The 19,362-nt window shown below is 47.6% G+C and overlaps 1 protein-coding gene and 2 pseudogenes across 4 annotated transcripts in view; 2 read left to right on the forward strand and 1 right to left on the reverse strand.

The window, feature by feature from the left end:
- The window catches only part of LOC148508095 (uncharacterized), a 598,632-nt pseudogene that overhangs the window by 475,778 nt on the left and 103,492 nt on the right, over positions 1–19,362 (forward strand).
- LOC148508097 (uncharacterized) overlaps positions 1–19,362 on the reverse strand; it is a 399,047-nt gene that overhangs the window by 317,216 nt on the left and 62,469 nt on the right. The window lies entirely within an intron of this gene.
- The window catches only part of LOC148508098 (NACHT, LRR and PYD domains-containing protein 12-like), a 68,379-nt pseudogene that overhangs the window by 9,099 nt on the left and 39,918 nt on the right, over positions 1–19,362 (forward strand).

The raw sequence follows: 19,362 nt of genomic DNA on the forward strand, positions 1-19,362 counted from the left end.
TCGATTCTTCACCACGGGTCTGCCATCAAACCGGAACAAAGCCTTGGAACTGCGGAAGGTCTTGCACACTATGCTCCAGGCTGGAGTTATAGTGCCTGTTCCATTCTCCCAGAGGGGCCAGGGTTTCTATTCCAATCTCTTTTTGGTGCAGAAACCCAATGGGTCGTATCGTCCGATACTCAACCTCAAAGCTCTCAACAAGTCTTTGCGGGTGCCGAAGTTTCGGATGGAGACACTGCGGTCCATCATTCTGGCGCTGGAACCTGGGGACTACATGGTGTCGTTGGACATACAGGACGCTTACCTGCATGTCCCTATTCTTTTACGTCATCAACAGTTCCTCAGGTTTGCAATCCGCAACGACCACTTTCAGTTCCGGGCGTTGCCTTTTGGCCTGGCGACAGCACCACGTGTTTTTACCAAGGTGATGGCGGTCATGGCGGCTTCCCTGCGGCTGCAGGGAGTCCGCATGTTACCGTACTTGGACGACCTTCTCTTGGTGGCAGGATCTCCAGAGCTCCTTCTACGCCACTTGGACCTGACCATTGCGTACTGCAATGGCACGGCTGGTTAATAAACTGGCAGAAGTCCACCCTGATCCCGTCTCAGCGGATTCTGCACCTCGGAGCCTTATTGGACTCCGGACAGCAAAGGATCTTTGTGATGGGGGAAAAGATCTCTGCCTTGCAGTTGAGGGTGCGCAGTTGTCTGCAGAGCCGCCGGGTGTCTCTGCACTCGGCGATGAGGTTACTGGGTTCCATGGTGTTGGTATTCGACATGGTGGAATATGCCCAGTTTCACTCCAGACCTCTGCAGCACCTGATCCTGTCCAAATGGAATGGACTGCCTCAGTCTCTAAAATCTCAGACGATGGTGCCCACTCCGGAGGTTCGCCTGTCCCTAGCCTGGTGGTTGCAGACGACCCATCTCAACAAGGGTCGTCCGTTCTGGGTGGCGAATTGGGTCCTGTTGACAACGGACACCAGTCTTCGGGGCTGGGGAGCAGTCTTGGGTCCACACTTGTTCCAGGGCAGGTGGACTCAGGCAGAAACAGAGCTTCCAATAAACATTTTGGAGCTCCGCGCGGTGTTCAATGCTCTCCAGAAGGCACATCGGGTTCTCCAAGGTCACCCAGTGCAGGTACAGTCGGACAACGCTACCACCGTGGCCTACATAAATCGGCAGGGTGGAACCCGAAGTCGGGCGGCTCTCGAGGTGTCCCGAATCCTGGTATGGGCAGAGCGCAATCTCCCGGCCATATCAGCAATATTCATCCCGGGAATGCTAAACTGGGAGGCGGACTTTCTCAGTCACCAGGACGTTCATCCGGGGGAATGGTCCCTGCACCCGGACGTTTTTCAACTGCTGGTGGACAGGTGGGGTCTTCCAGAAATCGACCTCATGGCGTCCCGGCACAACAACAAGTTGCCGGTGTATGGGTCTCGCACAAGAGACGAAAAGGCGTCTCTGGTGGATGCTCTGTCCGTCCGGTGGACGTTCCGATTCGCTTATCTGTTTCCTCCGTTTTCCCTTCCGCAGGTAATCCGGAAATTCAAACAGGAAGGAGGGACGCTTCTGTTGATAGCTCCCGCTTGGCCCAGACGGCGCTGGTTCTCAGACCTTCAGGGTCTGTCCGTGGACAGTCCTCTGCGGTTGCCGCTACAACCGGACCTTCTGTCACAGGGTCCCTGTCTTCACCCGGACCTGACTCGGCTGTCTTTGACGGCGTGGCTGTTGAGACGGCCATGTTAAGGTCCAGGGGCTTTTCCAGCTCTGTAGTGCGAACCATGCTAAGAGCTCGGAAACCGTCTTCCGCGAGTATATACCATCGTGTGTGGCATACGTTCTTCCAGTGGTGTCGACCGAGAGGTTATGCACCTCGGGAATTTCGTCTGTCTAGAGTGCTAGCCACAAGCGGGACTGGACCATGGGCTTAGCCTTGCTTCTTTTGAAGGTGCAGGTTTTTGCCCTGTCTGTCTGGTTCCATCGTAGGATTGCTACAATCCCTGATGTGCGCACCTTTATGCAAGGTGTTCTGCGAATTCAGCCGCCTTTTGTTCCACCTGTGGCACCTTGGGACTTGGCTGTGGTCCTGAGGGCTCTCCAGGTACCGCCGTTTGAACCACTGGGCTCAGTGGATCTTAAAAGTCTAACAGCTAAGACTGTTTTCCTTCTGGCCATCGCTTCGGCCAGACGTGTTTCTGATTTAGGGGCTCTCTTGTAGACCCCCTTTCTTGATTTTTCATGGGAACAGGGCAGTGCTGCGCACTCGTCCTGAATTTCTTCCCAAAGTCGTTTCCCGGTTTCATATTTACGAAGAAATCGTTGTGCCGGCTTTTAGCTCACCTGGTCTTTCAGTGGGTGAGGCCACTTTGGATGTTGTGCGGGCCTTAAGGACTTATGTTGACTGCACTTCTTCATTTAGGAAGTCTGACTCCTTGTTTGTCCTCTATGGCTTCCGTAAAAAGGGTTGGCCTGCTTCAAAACAAACTTTGGCAGCTTGGATCCGTATGGCCATTTCAGAAGCTTATCTTCATGAGGGCCTGCCGGTTCCATCCTCTGTGAGGGCTCATTCCACTAGGTCTGTGGGTCCTTCGTGGGCAGCTCGACGTGGTGCCTCTGCAGTTCAGATCTGCAAGGCTGCCACGTGGTCCTCGGTCCATACATTTGTGAGGTATTACGCGTTTGACACCATTGCCTCTCAGGATGCTTCCTTCGGGCGGCGGATTCTCCTTTCAGCACAGGAGCGTCCCCACCCTTGAAGGATACTGCTTTGGGACATCTCCAAGGTATCCTGTGGATACCCTGTGGACCCTGAAGTAGAAAATATGAGATATGGTAAGAACTTACCCTTGTTATCTCTCTTTCTACGAAGTCCATAGGGTTCCACAGGACTCCCGCCCTGTCGCACCTGTGCTGCAGATGGGCTTTACTCTGGTCACCGGTTTTTCCGTCTCCCTCTGGTGAGAATGTAATTCTTGTGTGTGTCCAGATCTTTTTTCTCTCTCTTCCTTCTCCTCCTCCGGCCTATGGCTTGATACGTAACTGAGATGCCTTGGCTCGGGGGCGGGGTATAGGAGGGGGACCCTAGTGCTTCCTGGGAGGCTGAAAACTTAACTCTATGGTGCCCGATGCCTGACGTCATCACCTATACCCCAAGGTATCCTGTGGAACCCTATGGACTTCGTAGAAATAGAGATAACAAGGGTAAGTTCTTACCATATCTCATATTTTTAATATTTACTTTATAAAAGGATGAGCAGTATAATCAAACAAGAATAATGAAGAAAAATACACGTGTTATGGTTGTTTCTTTGTGTTAAGCTTGTTTCTCCATTTGAGTTTGTTTAAAAAAAGGAAAAAAAAAACGGTCTGGTTGTAGGTGAGAGGATTATAGTTTAACTATTTAAGTGAATGCTTCACTGCCCAGCTTCTATACCCACAGTAAGCAGCGTCACTCAGGATTAGGAGGAAAACAGTGAGTACAGAAAAGCTTGTAATGCAGGGTAAGGTGGTCTAGTAGTACCTACTAGGAGGCCGCATATTTCAAATGTGGGTGCCCCTGAATTTATGGAAGCCTGGTTGGGGGAGATCTTCCCTCATCACTGGACTCCATTATATTTCTGCAGGGCATAATGTCATTAAATTTTGTGGGCGCACCTAGAATAAAAGTGGGGAATACCTTCTGTCTAGTGAGTTTGCTGCCCCTACATATCATTGTGGACTTTAAGTCGCGCACACCGTCCTTTTTAAATGCCTGGCCACTCGCAAGGGTCACGTGGACCCAAAACTTTGCTTTTCCTGCTAAATAAAGATCATTGAATGTAAAAAAGGGTTTTTGTAGAGCTTATAGGACACATATAGCTATATAATGTGGTATATAAGGATATTGTAAGTCAGTGTGCTGTATAATAGAGATCACCTGCTGCCTCGTTCCTTTTATCTGTTCATTAAATGCCTCAGTGACTTCTAATATTTGTACATCGGGGTAATGCTATTTATCTAATGACTGACTTTTTTTTTTTCAGTTAAATTACTGAAGAGGTCTTCAACACTTGATGGTTAGTAAAATGTACTCTATAAATACCTTTAAGAAGGCGCTATCATTTATAGCAGAGATGAGCAGTTTCGGTTCTGCTCTAAGTTCAGAGCTGAAAACCGGCATTTCTACTTCAGGGTTCTCAGGGTGACCTTAGGTGTATAGGTGATGCCGAGTCATCCGGGCACCTTGCATAGTAAATTTTTCTTCCCAGGATCCACTTGGGTCTCCCTCCTATACCCCGCCCTCGGGCCAGAGGCGCCTCAGTTTCGTTTGGTGCCCGGCCGGGTCATTGACGCGCAGAGGGGGCTGTTGACACAGCCCACGAAGATTTTTTATTTTAAAAGAAGTTTGACGCTGCCTAGCGACAACGGGGACAGTCCAGGGGACGTCCACGATGTCGCTCCGTCACCGCGCCGAGATGCCGATACTGATCTGGGAAACTTGGAGGGCCTCTGGAGTCTTGGCTAGCAGGGACCCCAGAGGATCCCTGGACTGCGGCCGAACGATATGTGGAACAGAGGTAAGCGGCGTGTCACCGCGGTAGTGCGCGCTGAGTTGCAGTCTTTTATACCCCCAGGGCGTGGGACTCCCTGGGGATGACAGCAGGTGAGGCCAGGCACTGAGTCCTGCGTCCTCACTAAGCCACCTGGGACCTTGGGCTGGAGTTCTGCGGAACTCTCCAGCGTCCCAGGGGTTAAACGCTGGCCAGGGGAGGCAGCCTTCCCTGTCTAACAGCCGGCTCCTCCCCGCTGCTCAGCGCTCCTTTCCACCGCGGTCTGGCAAAGCTAAGGCAACTTCCCTCTGGCTCTGCCCCCTCAGTGATCTCCGGCGGCCATCTTCCTGGCTGAGTGTAGCAGAAAGCAGGCGGTGCAGAGTCCAGGTCCCCCTACATACCTCTCCTCCTGGATGGTGGTCAGTGTATGTAGCACTTTTGTCCTACCAAATGCTAGTCTGCGTAGTTGACCAGTAAAGTGCGATTTAGTGCAGGTGTTATTTTTCTGCATTGTATGTGACTGTATGCTAGCGCTGTCTGTCTGAGTCTCTCTTTCTTACGGTCAGCCATTTTACTTTCCCTGTACCTGTTCACTCTCTCTGAGCCCTAACACGGGTGTTGTCGGGGTACACCCTCAGTCTGTTAATTCTGTGCAGGGGGTCACATACATTATATTGCTATCCTCTTCACTATGCCTGGCAGTGATAGTGATATGCCTAATTTGACTCACGCCCAGCCGTCCTGTAAAAAATGTGCAGCGACGTTAGGGTTGAGAGACATGGTACTGGAGGGATTATGTTTGAGGTGCTATGCTCCCCGAGGTTCCTCTACGGTCCCTGCCACTCCGCAGCAGCCTCGGTGGGCGTGCTTTGCACAAGCACTTATGGCCATTGCGGGACGTTTAGCTGTCCCTCCTGTGTTTTTCCCCCTGGTGTTCACACAGCAGCTTATGCCCTCTCAGAGTCTGCTTCAGGCAGCTGCACCCTTACAGGTACTATCTCCCCAGTGGGTTAATACAGTTCCCACTGCATTGCAAAATATTGCAGAAGTGTGACAGGAGGAGACCACTCAGGGCAGACCGGCTAAAAGATTTTTGCCGTCGTCCCAATCTACTCTGTATGATGACAAGGTGTCATCTGAAGATGGGGCGCTCACGGATGACTCTGACTCCGACTCTTCCATACGTGAGACGGAGTCCAAGTCTATGATATACATCCCGGGTCTTATACAGGCTGTCCATGCGGCCTTGGTCATCGAGGAGGATGATCCTCTAGCAACCAAGTCCAGACATGCTCTTTTTAAGCCTATAAAGGCGGCCGCAGCTATATTTCCTCTGTCCGACCAGCTGGTGAATCATCTGGAGGTGACATGGAAAAATCCTGGGAAGCGTTACCAGCCGCAGAAGCTCCTGGCCTATGCTTATCCATTTGCTGAGGACTATTTCTCAAAATGGGAAACTTCACCGGCAGTGGATTCCCACGTCACATGCTCGGTTAAAAGCGCAACTCTCCCTATGCCTTACACATCGTCCCCGAAGGATACCACAGATAGGAAGGTGGAGGTTTGCCTGAAGTCTATTTATTAAGTCAAAAAAGTTGATAGGGACCTATCTGTGCGCAATGAACTAAAGGTCTGCCGCAATAAAACTCATCAAATCAGTCAGTCATACACCTTTTAACTGATTAAACCAGAACACCATAATATATACTTGATGAGTCTCTACATGCGCTCCCCTTAGAAAGATGTATGGGCAGACGGGTGTAAATACTATAAACACCAACCGTTTAATCCAACATCAAATAAAATCACATAACAGATACATTAGTATACAATGATGAACATGGTGAAAGTGCAGACTTGATAATATGGGGCTTGTGAGCGCATACATGAAACAAATCAAACACATTGACATATAAGAAGGTTTAGAAACAACCATAAGGTATATCCCCTGGTCTCATACCCTTGTGGGCAGGTGGTGTGAGCAGGTGGTGTGAGCAAACTCCGGATAGAAATTGATGTCCACGGATAGGCTGTTTTCACTACACACCACCAAGATTTGCCTCTTAGTTGCTGGGATGAAATCCAAATAGGGAACAATCCATTCACCTCAGCACGGTAGTAGGCACAACGCGTTTCGGATGCTCCCTGGCGTCCTTTTTCAAGTGCTTGATACTATGCTGTTGATTTTGCTGCTATTTGAATGAAATGACAGGAAATTAGAAGCCCTCATTTCCTGTATAATTTCCCATGGTTTGTGTTCCACCGCGGGCGTCGACCCGGAAGTGACGTCACTCTGCGTTCCATTCTGTACAGTCGCGTACTGGAAGTAGTCATTCTTAGACTTCCTCACGTGACCAGAACACACTGTTCCATTCCACACCATCGAAACCGGAAGTTATCATCACAAGACACCCACACTTAACCGGAAAAGGTTGTGGATCGCGTCCATCTACTCCGGAATTTAGTTCCTTTACTCAAAACCGGATGTTGATCTTTTAATCACCGGAACTTGTCTCATAGTGTGCTACTATTTTCGTTCCACGCACATTACATGGGAGATGTGGCTTCCATCACTGCGCCAACCATGTTGACCAAATATGGGGAGTAGAAAAGGGGGGGGCAGAAGGAAGAAGTGGCAAGCTGGGAAGGGGAAGTGAATAGTGGGCCCAAAGCAAAATAGATGTTGTTCTATCATTACTGTTTTTTATCACAGGATAAGCAGTGATAAAAAAAAGTAATGATAGGCAGTTAGGAGTGATACAGATGTGCTCTCATGCACCTTTCCTTTTTGCACCATATGGCGTGAGACACAAAGGCACGACTTAGCTGCTCCAACACAGGGTTTCTGGGACTTTTGTAATTATTTTCTTAATTTGGTGTCTGTCTCATTTCGTAACTGCATCCAAAGTCACTGATCACTTTAGTATTTTTCTACTATAAAGTAGCAGATTAACTTGCGTGATGCATGGCGCAGCTCAATGGTATCTGTCCTCGGTCTTTTGTCTTCTACCCAGGTTAGCATCCAAGTTGCCCACAGCTGCTGCATGCAATGCCAGTGTCCACGTCACCTGTGCATTGAACCTTTGTTGCACTAGCGATGCATATTCATTACAAAAGTTTGTGGCGGGACACGTGGCGTGGCTTAGTTGCAATGTCCATGGCACACCAAACAGGGCTTTTATTTTGCACAATTTGAGGATAGGTTTGCACTGACACCTCTGTTGGCCAATAGCAAAGCAATAATGCTGACATCATGGTAAAATAGGTATACAACCATAAGTGTCCAATAAATTGAATACAGACCAAGGAAAGAGTCCATGTAGGTCCAGGTGTTAATAGCCATTAAAATCCTTTCTTGCTTAGAAGGGGTTCTCTAGTAACCATTGTTGGGACCCCATTTGCTGTGTCTGCAACAGTCATGTTTATGAATTCAATAGGTGTATTTTACACAACATTTAAGCTGTCTGAGGTTTCGGTTTAGTTTAGCCATTTCTTTTTTCTTCGGGGTCCATAGGGATCCACAGAGATACCAAGGGGGATATTATGGTTGGAAGACCAGACACCAAACAGTTAAAGCTTTGGCTCCCAGAGTCGTCCTTCATATATACCCCACCCCCACCCCTAGGCGTAGGATTTGTTTGTTCGTTTGGTGAGGCTGGACTCAGACACGCCTGTATAACAGGGGACTGCTCAGGCAGTCCTAAGCTTTCATTTCATGATTTTTTTTTAAATTTTTTTTTAACATGTTTTTTTGAGTTGGCAGTACCAAGTGTTTGAATTAAGACGTACGGGCTGCGACTCAATCTACCTCCGCCGGGCCGCAACAACAGAAATTGTGCTGGTGATTTCAGTGGGTGGTGGATGAGCTTCGCTACCAGCAATACTACGACCCGGACTGCACCGAATGCTCGGAGATGTCAGGTAAAGCGATTCCTCGCTTACAAGGAATCGCGGGCGGCAGTCCTTGCTTTTGGTGTCAGAGACTCACCCCAAGCCACTACTGTCAGGGCCCGGGATTGTCCGCGTCCTCACTACACCACCCGGGCCTTATCGTCTGATGCCTGGGATCGGCAGTAGGCGCATATCTGCTGCCACGAGGCCAGCGTTAACGCAGCTTAGGAAAGGTAGGCGCTCCCCCGGCAACCGCTGGTGCCATGTACATCATGTACGGCTTCTGTGTCCCCTCAGAACATAAAGGATGGTTTGTGTATAGTCTGTTATAAAGAGCGACCTCACCAGTCCAGTCTCTGTCCCTGGACAAGAGCCATCTTGGGTTTCATCTTTGTCCCAGATTATGATGCAGGTTGTGGATCATTTAGCTACTCCTACGATGCCTCCTTGGATGAGGTGTCCATATGCTATGTTTACACCTCCTATGCATCCCTCATCTAAGGATGTTTATGGCCATTCTAGTCAGAGTATGGCACCATCTAATGTTGATAACAGACCGGTAGTGATCAAAGCGCCTAAGCACAAGTTATCTTTATATCAGCCTGCCCAACATATGGATTCAGACGCACTATCAGGGCAATCAGGTGATGCACAGGGTTCCTCTCCAGGTTCTAGTTCTGGGGTTGAGGATCATTCGTCTACTGTGGAAGTTACTACTTTTGGTGAGGGCAGTTAAATCAGTCCTAGATATTCCAGATGATGAACCGGCTCATAGTAAGAAGGCTCCAGTGTTTAATCATCACAGAAACTGAGGTCAAAACTGAGTTTCCTGTGTTTGAACAGCTCACTGAGGTTATCGAGGAGGCATGGGGAAACCCTGATAAACGATTTTATGCGAATAAGAGAATAACCTCATTGTATCCGTTCCCACCTTCTGTATGTACTAAATGGGAAGCACCTCCTATTGTGGATGCTCATGTAACACATTTAATCAGAAATGCTACATTGCCTATTCCATCAGCGTCCTCTTTGAAGGATTCCACAGATAAATAGATTGAAGTCTGTCTTAAGGCAATATTCTCATAATCTGGAGCTGTTACTCGTCCAGCCTGGAGCCTGGGTAGCCAAATCTGTTGAAGAATGGATGGGGGCATTGGAAAATTCTCTACCAAGAGAACAGATGATTAATATCTCCCACATACAGGAAGAAGCTTCTTATCTAGGAGAAGCTGCAGTGGATGCTGGAATTTTAGCTACTAGGGCATCAGCAGCATCCATAGAGGCCCTTAAGATCTTGAAAAGCTGACACTGGATCAAAGAGGGGGTGCTGGAAGGCTTTCCTTTCTATGGAAAGGTACTGTTTGGAGCAGAGTTGGATAATATAATTACTACTGTGGCGGCTTCAAAGTCAGCATTCTGCCATCTATGTCAAATACTAAATCTAAAAATTTAAAGAGAAAAAAAGAATCCGCACTGATCCTAATGTTTCTAATTAGTTTCACCCTTCTTATTATTCTGTATAGTAATTTGCCAATAAATATTCATCCTTTTCTTGCCGTCTTTAAACAGAAAAGGAATATTGGAAGAGGTGCTACCCTGCTCACAAAATACACTCCAACAAAAAAAAGAAAAAAAGTGTGAGGCTAGTGGGTGCACTCTCGGGTGATGGGCAAGTGCTAGGCTCTGATAATATTGATGTTACAATAGCAACATGGTAATAAAATAAAAAATAACTTTTATTAATTTATATTAAAATATATACCATAACATTTGTGGTTAAAATAATAGATATTGTGCATAAAGTAGGAAAAAAGTGTTGAATTAAAATTCCTGATAAGGCCGCTGGGTCAATACTAATTCTGAATACTACACAAAATATATATATCTGCTCACTTATTATATAGCTTCAGTATTGCTATTCACCAGAACAGAGCAGATTGACTGTATCATAAGTCAATACAGGTTGAGTCTCCCATATCCAAATATTCCGAAATACGGAATATTCCGAATTACGGAATAATTTTGGCATGACTGAGATAATAAAACCTTTGATTTTTGATGGTTCAATGTACACAAACTTTGTCTAAGGCACAAATTATTAAAAATATAGTATAAAATTACCTTCAGGCTGTGTATAGGGTGTAAATGAAACATAAATGTATTTCATGTATGTACACAAACTTTGCTTGAGCCACAAAATTATTGAAAATATTGTATAAAATGAGCTGCAGGCTATGTGTATAAGGTGCATATAACACATATATACATTCTGTGTGTATATTGGGGTCCCATTCCCAAGATATTTCATTATGATATGCAATTATTCCAAAATATGGAATATTCCGTTATCCAAAATACCCCTGGTCCCAAGCATTTTGGATATGGGAGACTCAACCTGTAGTAACATTGGTTAACTTGCTGTTACAGTATATAATAACTGCTGTTATTGTATCAAGATTATTGCCTCAGCAGTGATTTGTATCTAGTTCTGAACAGTCACTTAGGGTTATGGTCAGCTTCACCATATATTTGGTTAGCTGATTACCATATTTAGTAACCTACTTCAGTTAACCCTGTATAGTTTATGATTAAGTTATTATTTCCCTGTTCATTCACTGTCACAGGCATATGGCAGGTCCTTCTTGGTACAGCTCAGTGCAACATTGTTATTATTGCATCTCTGTTACTGTATTATTGTAAACATAGTTATGTTATTGACACTGTCCAATATGGAACTATCTATTCATAGCAAGGTGTGCTATTACTAAGCATATTTATACGTCTGCTTCATCCAATATAAAATCGGAAACAATGCTGCTGTAACACTGTTGATCCCTGGGGTTTATTTGCATATAAGCGGCTTTTATTGCCGCAGCTCTAATGGCGCTCGCTCCCCAAATTCGGATCCGTGTGTCCTGTTCTAATACAACTGATATTTATTACAGCATGTTAATTGACAGCAACATGTGCACTGATAGTAAGCGCTCAGAGACTCCTGCTTCATACAGTATTAATTCAGACACATTTCTACCATAGCACTGCTAGTCACTGGGGTTAATACATGTATAAACGGCATTTGATTGCCACTGCTCTATTAGCACTCGCTCCCCAAGTTAGAATCAGTGTTTCTTATTTGTGAACGGCGAATCTTTATTACAGCATGTGTTAAATTTGTAAATAAACCTTTTAATACATTCCTGCCTATAAACCTCTAAGATTCACCTGCCTAGAACCTCTAAGACAAAACCTGCCTATAAACCTCTAAACACAACGCTAATTGCATACGCAGTATGACCGCAAATAAAGACAGGAGTGGAATCTTGTAGTTCCAACGCACAAGTATTATTCAGGTAAAAGTACAGTCAGTTACACGCAATCTATACATACATAATTTAGGCGTAAAAGGAAATAATACAGACCAAGTACGGTTATACATACACTGCGCCTCTGGACCCAGAGATAGACTTCTGACTAGATATCCTCAGTTCTCCCAAAATTCAGCATGAACTGGCAAACCAGTGTTTGGACACATGTATTTATTCCCCCCCAGACTGAAACAGGACAAAGGGGAAACTTCCTGCTGATCTCATTGGTTCCCAGAGGAGGAGCATATGTAACGACACATTTAACAGGTTGTTTCAAATAGACTTTCCCTGCCTCTAACAGCCGGGGTCTTTCTGGTAACGCCTCCTGTAACATTCCATCAACTAAAACATTTTGTTGCTTATAAGTTCTGCGATCCGTAACTTGAGTTTGCATGATGCGATCTCTCCACCGATAACATCGGGATTCTGTAAAAAACGTACGCATCAGAACGAGACCAAACATACCTTGCTTATCATGTATAATACCTTAGATATCAAAAACCTCTATTTCTTAGCATTTAAACTAACTTAACCAACTTGAATCATACATTTTGATGCTTATGGAACCTTATGTGCGAATATGTAGTGTGTGGGTATTCGGGGTTTGATATAAGGACGCTAGTTATTAATGGGTGAGATTTAAGTGCATAATCTCTCATACACGAAGTGAACATCCAGCAGTGTGGATGGCTGAGGGTTGTAATTCTACATGCCCTCTGTCAGCAGGCCCCACCTGCTGTGTTCAAAGGAAAACAAAACCTCTTTTGTTCTCACAGACTCTTGTGTGAAGTGCAAATGTATTATCACCTCAAACTGTGGGATTTGGAGCCATATTCAGGCAAATCCAATTGTGTAGATATTATATTACAATTGCCACAACTATACTTTATCTGCATCCAGGGATTTTAAATTTGTATGTAAAAATACCCATTGTCTCTTCTTATTTACTTCTACTCAGACAGCTGGTTTTTCCCGTTGCCCTTGGTAGGTTAACAAAAACATTGCCATCTGTTCTTAGCTCCTGGGTTATAACTTGAATTAATGCTGACCACACAAAATGGTGTCTTGCGATCTCATTTCCAACATGGAGTCTTGCGGCCATTCGCAAGATGGCATCGCTGCGATTAAATTTTAAACTGAACTTGTCTCACTCAATTATTCAGCTTCGACACATGTTAACTAGAAGATCTCAACATGGACTAATGTATCCATATGACCCAGCGGTCTCAAGTGCCTATGCGCATTTCGCCAGATGTCCGGCTTCCTTTCGCCGAAGCCGGACATCCGGAGACTAGACGAACTGGCATGATTCCATTGGTTCTTGCTGATTGTCATTCTGTTAATTGGTTAGTTCATATGGTGTCATCAGAGCTATGGATTAGCTTTCCATCTGCTTCTTTGTGTAGGTTTCCCTCAAAAGAACTAATAAAAAAACTACATACAGAGATATTCTAACCTATAATTCATATCTTGCGAACGCCTGCTGCTATTTCCTTGCCGATAGAACCGAAGATCTGCAAATAAACAGGGGTTTAGAATGGTACCAAACATTACATGTCTACTAGCTTCTATACCTTAAATATCATATACATACATTTCACAACATAATTATTCGCTAATAAAACCCCTAATATCCCGTTATTAATGTGAAGGAACCTTTTTGTAAGTTATTGTATGTGTGTGAGAATATTGTGTAGTTTCGCTAGTTTGCGTTGCGCGTATGTGTGGGTGCGTGCGTACTCAAAGGTGCGTGCGCATGTGTATATATGTAAGTCTCTGTGTGTGTGTTATGTAATTCAGTGTATTTGTGATGGATTAATATATATATTATCCATTTCTGACATTTTAATATTTAGACATTGTCTGAACCAAATTGTAAATAAAGGTTTATTTCTAAGCAGGGGGAGACCCCCAGCTTTTTGCTGTTGCCACCTTGTCTGGTAGCTTGCGACAGGCCCCTCTCCACTTAGAGTATAGGTGTCAGTTCCTATGAACCAAAACAGCACCGAACAAAAAGGTATTCAATTGTTAACGATCTGCAGGTTCCCGACAATGATTCCCAACCTTGCATTTAGACTGTTACAATATGCCTGTAACAAATAATTAAAAATGTATCAGTATGCGGAGTCTCTCAAAACATATGCAAACACCCACAGACCTACACATTACTCCTGTTTTACACAATAAACCTTGTAGTAATCTAAATATATATTTGTGTGTATCGGAATTGCGCTGACACAGAGCAGCGTTCAAGCAATTCGTCATCAGACCATGGACGACTAAATTGTCAGATAACAATTGCAAGCGATCATATCCAATTATCTGACTTCGACAATGGTTTCCCTGCATATTCAGGATGCATATCTGCATATTCCTATTATCCCATCCCACCAGCAATTTTTACCGTTTGCTGTCCATTGCCAATTTCAATCTCTTTCAACCTTTTGGCCTTTCTATGGCTCCCCGGGTATTTACCAAAATAATGGCAGTCACGATGTCCTATCTCAGGCGTCGGGGAGTCAGAATACTGCCATATCTGGACAACCTTCTGATATTGGCGCTGACTCCGGTGGTTTTGCAACACCATCTTCAGCTGACCATAGCCTGCCTACAAAGGCATGGCTGGGTCATCAATTGGAAGAAATCATTAATTTCTACTGCAGGGTCCCTAGGGTATCCACAGGATACCTTGGGGTATAGGTGATGACGTCAGTCTTCAGGCACCACAGTTAAAATTTTCAGCCTCCCAGGATGCATCTGGGTCCCTCTCCTATACCCCGCCCCCGGGCCAAGGCATCTCAGTTTCGTCGGTGCCTGGTCGGAGGCACTGTGCAGAGGGGGGCTATGAAGAGCCCCTGAAGTTTGTTTTAAAGGCAGCGCTGGCTGCACATCTGGGAGTACAGCATGGACAGTCAGTACTGACGTCCATGCTGTCTCCCCTACACCCCGCTGGTACCAGAACGCCGGTACTGATCCGGGGATGCTGGTAGACATCTGGGGTCACGGCTAGCGGTGCCCCCAGATGTTTTGGACCATGGCCGGATCCAAGGGGATAGCAGGTAAGCAGCGGGGTCCCGCGGTGGGTCCCCGCTGGTCACATGGTTCTGAGTCCCCAGGCAGGGGGCTCCCTGGGGACTGGCTGCAGCGTGGAGCCAGGCGACCAACCTGCACTTCCACTACCCCCTGGGACAGCGGGCCGCTGCTGAGCGGCATGCGCTGCGGCGTCCCAGGGGTTAAATGCAGGCCAGGGGAGCGCGCTTTCCCTGTCTCTCAGCCGGCGCCTCCCCTGCTGCACACAGCCTCTCTGCTCTGCCCGATTGGCCATAGTGTGTCAGCGCTCCTCCCCCAGGCCGGCCTCCTTCATCCTCTGCTCCTCGGTGGCCATCTTTAAAGCATGGAGAACGCTGCTGGAAGCCTGTGAGCGGTGGCATTGCGGTCTGGGTCCCCCAACATACCTCTCCTCCGTTTGTCAGAGGTCAGTGTATGCAGCGCTGAGTCCTACCAGCCTGCGCTAATAGTGCAGGGATTTGGTTCTTCTGCATTGTATGTGACTAATCTGCTAGCCCTGCTGTCTGTACTTTCACTTTCTACTGTCAGCCATATTACTGCCCCTGATCTTGCTCTGCTCAAAGCCCTTGCGATGCGCGGTGTGCAGGGTGTTATTCACAATATACCAATAAGTATAGGTGTGAGTGTCACATACTTACCATCATGTCTGAGACTGATTTTCCTCTCCAGCTCATGTGTACTAAATGTAAGGTACCAATAGCGGAGGGGGAGGGTAACGCGGAGGGGTTATGTCCCCAGTGCCTGGCACTGTCACGGCCGATTATGGTCACGGTCCCGGTACAGGAACCTCCCTGGGCTTGTTTCGCTAAGACGCTTACAACCCTTGTGGGCCAGCTAGCTCCGCCACCTGCGTTTACCCAGACGGGTTTGTCCCAGCGGTCAGTGGTGTCGTCACCCATGCGGGAGTTCCCGAGACAATTGATGGTACCCCACAGTCTCCCTGTCCCTTCCCAGGTTTAAAATCCGGAGCCTGCGTGGGTTAATACTCTAACTACATCGGTTCAGCATTTGTCCGAAGTTTTACAGGGGGAGTCTGTGTTGCGGCCTCATAATAGGCCGGTGGCGTCTTTATCTGCTGCTTATGGAGATGACGATGAGACGTCAGATGATGGGGAGATTCTGGATCTTTCTGACCAAGAACCTCTCCGTACCAAAGAGCCGGACGCGAAGTAGAGGGTGTATATCCATGGTCTTATTCGTGCGGTCCGCACGGCTTTAGTTATTGAGGATTTTGATCCTTCGGTGGCCAATTTCAAATATGCCTTTTGTAAGGGTATTAAGGGTGAGGCTATGGTGTTCCCTCTTTCTGATCAATTAGTGGATCATTTAGAGGAGGCGTGGAAAAATCCAGGTAAACGGTTTCAGCCCCAGAGGCGCTTAGCCGTGGCTTATCCATTTGCGGACAATTATTTTTCTACTCCGAGTCTCGGCCACTCACATTAATGAAGCGGCCTTAGATATTTGTATGCTCACCTCTAGGATCTCCTCTGCAGCCGTGGCTGCTCGTCGCACCTTATGGTTGCGTTCTTGGAAAGCGGACGCGGATTCCAAAAAGGGATTAGGAGGTCTGCCTTTCAATGGAGAGGTACTATTTGGTCCAGATCTGGACAAAATAATAGCTACATTGGCAGCAGCAAAATCTGCATGTCTTCCGTTTGCTACGATTCCTTCTAGTGCTGGTGGGTCGTCCTTTCGACCTCACAGGGCCCAAGGTAGGCCTAAAGCACAGTCCTTTCCACGGCAGGCTGGGACCAAGAAATTGTCCAAGCCCAAGAAACAGGTCTGGAGTACCAGACGTCCGGCTCCTAGGTCAGATGACAAACCTGCGGCCTGACGGTCCGAGCCTCCTTTTGGGGGATCCCAAAGTGGGGGGCTGCCTGCTTCAGTTCGCCCAGTGCTGGTCGAGGACTACGACAGACACTTGGGTTCAAAAGGTGGTCTCTCACGGGTATGCCCTCTCCTTTCGGCACAGGCCTCCATCCACAGGCCTTCCGCTAGACTGGAGCAAAGCCTCGGAACTGCTGAAGGTTTTGTACACTCTGCTCCAGGCCAGAGTTATAGTGCATGTTCCAAATTCCCAGAGGGGCCTGGGTTTTGTGTTCCAATCTATTTTTGGTGCAGAGACCCAAGGGGTCTTACCGTCCAATACTAAACCTAAAGGCCCTCAACAAGTCCTTGAGGGTGCCTCTGTTTTGGATGGAGACCCTGCGGTCCATTATTCTGGCACTGGAACCTGGGGACTACATGGTGTCATTGGACATCCAGGACGCTTACCTGCATGTCCCTATTCTTTTGCGCCATCAGCAGTTCCTCAGATTTGCAATCTGCATCGAACATTTCCAGTTCCGGGCGCTGCCTTTTGGCCTGGTGACTGCTCCACGGGTATTCACCAAGGTCATGGCGGCTCTCCTCCGGATGCAGGGAGTCCGACTGTTGCCTTATCTGGATGACCTCCTGTTGATAGCGGGGTCTCCAGAGCTTCTTTTACACCATCTGGATCTGACGATTGCGGTACTGCAACGTTGCGGCTGGTTGATAAACTGGCAGTAGTCCACTCTCACCCCGTCTCAGAGGATCCTGCACCTCGGGGCCTTATTGGACTCCAGGCAGCAGCGGATCTTTGTGACGGAGGAAAAGATCCTGTCCAGATGGAATGGATTGCCTCAGTGTCGCAAGTCCCAGACGATGGTGCTCACTCCGGAGGTTCGCCTGTCTCTAACCTGGTGGTTGCAGACAACCCGCCTCGACAAGGGTCGCCTGTTCTGGGTGGCGAACTAGGTCCTGTTAACAACGGACGCCAGTCTCTGGGGCTGGGGAGCTGTCACGGATCCACACTTGTTTCAGGGCAGGTGGACTTGGGTGGAAGCGGAGCTTCCATTACACATTTTGGAACCCCGTGTGGTGTTCAGAGCTCTCCAGCTGGCACAGCCGGTTCTCCAGGGTCACCCTGTGCAGGTCCAGTCGGACAACGCCACCACGGTGGCCTATTTAAACCAACAAGGAGGAACCCGAAGTCGGGCAGCACTCGCAGAAGTGTCCCATATTCTGGTCTGGGCGGAGCGCAATCTCCCAGCAATATCAGCAGTGTTCATTCCGGGAGTCCTCAACTGGGAAGCGGATTTTCTCAGCAGGCAGGACGTGCATCCGGGAGAGTGGTCTTTACGCCAGGATGTCTTTCAGAGTCTGGTGGACAAATGGGGTCTTCCAGAGATAGACCTCATGGCGTCCCGGCACAACAACAAGTTGCCGGTGTATGGGTCTCGAACAAGAGACGAAAAGGTGTCTCTGGTGGATGCTCTGTCCGTCCAGTGGACGTTCCAGTTTGCCCACCTTTTCCCTCCGTTTTCCCTTCTTCCGCAGGTAATACGGAAATTCAAACGAGAAGGAGGTACGCTACTGTTGATAGCTCCCGAGTGGCCCAGACGGCACTGGTTTTCCGACCCCCAGAGTCTGTCAGTAGACATTCCTCTGAAGTTACCATTACGACTGGATCTGCTGTCACAGGGTCCTTGTCTTCACCCGGACCTGACTCGGCTGTCGTTGCCGGCGTGGCTGTTCAAACGGTCATGCTAAAGTCCAGAGGGTTTTCTGGCTCTGTGGTGCAAACCATGCTAAGAGCTCGTAAACCTTCCTCGGCAAGAATCTACCATCGTGTGTGGCATACTTTCTTCCGGTGGTGTAGACCTAGAGGGTATTCCCCTAGGGAGTTCTGCCTGTCTAGGGTGTTGGCTTTCCTACAGGCTGGACTGGATCATGGGCTTCACCTGGCTTCTCTGAAAGTGCAGGTGTCTGCCCTGTCAGTCTGGTTTCATCATAGGATTGCTGCGCTCTCTGATGTGCGCACCTTTATGCAAGGTGTTCTTCGCATTCAGCCACCTTTTGTTCCAGGATTTGGCTGTGGTCCTCAGAGTTCTCCAGGGACCGCAGTTTGAAACACTGGGCTCAGTGGACTTTAAATGGCTTACAGTTAAAACCATATTCCTTCTGGCCATTGCCTCGGCCAGAAGGGTTTCGGATTTAGGGGCTCTCTCTTGCAGACCCCCTTTTCTGATTTTTCAGAGGAATAGGGCGGTGCTTCGCACTCGTCCGGGATTCCTTCCCAAAATGGTATCCAGTTTTCACATCAATGAAGAAATTGTTGTGCTGGCTTTCAATTTACCTGGACTTTTAGTGGGTGAAGCCACTTTGGATGTTGTGCGGGCCTTAAAGATTTATGTGGACCGCACTTCTTCGTTTAGGAAGTCGGACGCCTTGTTTGTCCTCCTATGGCTTCCGTAAAAAGGGTTGGCCTGCTTCAAAGCAGACTTTGGCAGCTTGGATTCGTATGGCAATTTCGGAAGCTTATCTTCATGAAGGTCTTTTAGTTCCCTCCTCTGTGAGGGCTCATTCCACTAGGTCTGTGGGTCCTTCGTGGGCAGCTAGACGTGGTGCCTCTGCAGTTCAGATCTGCAAGGCTGCTACGTGGTCTTCTGTCCATACCTTTGTGAGGTATTACGCTTTTG

The sequence above is a fragment of the Taudactylus pleione genome, unplaced genomic scaffold (assembly GCF_031769625.1).
Source record: "Taudactylus pleione unplaced genomic scaffold, aTauple2 ptg000377l, whole genome shotgun sequence".
Classification (NCBI taxonomy): domain Eukaryota; kingdom Metazoa; phylum Chordata; class Amphibia; order Anura; family Myobatrachidae; genus Taudactylus; species Taudactylus pleione.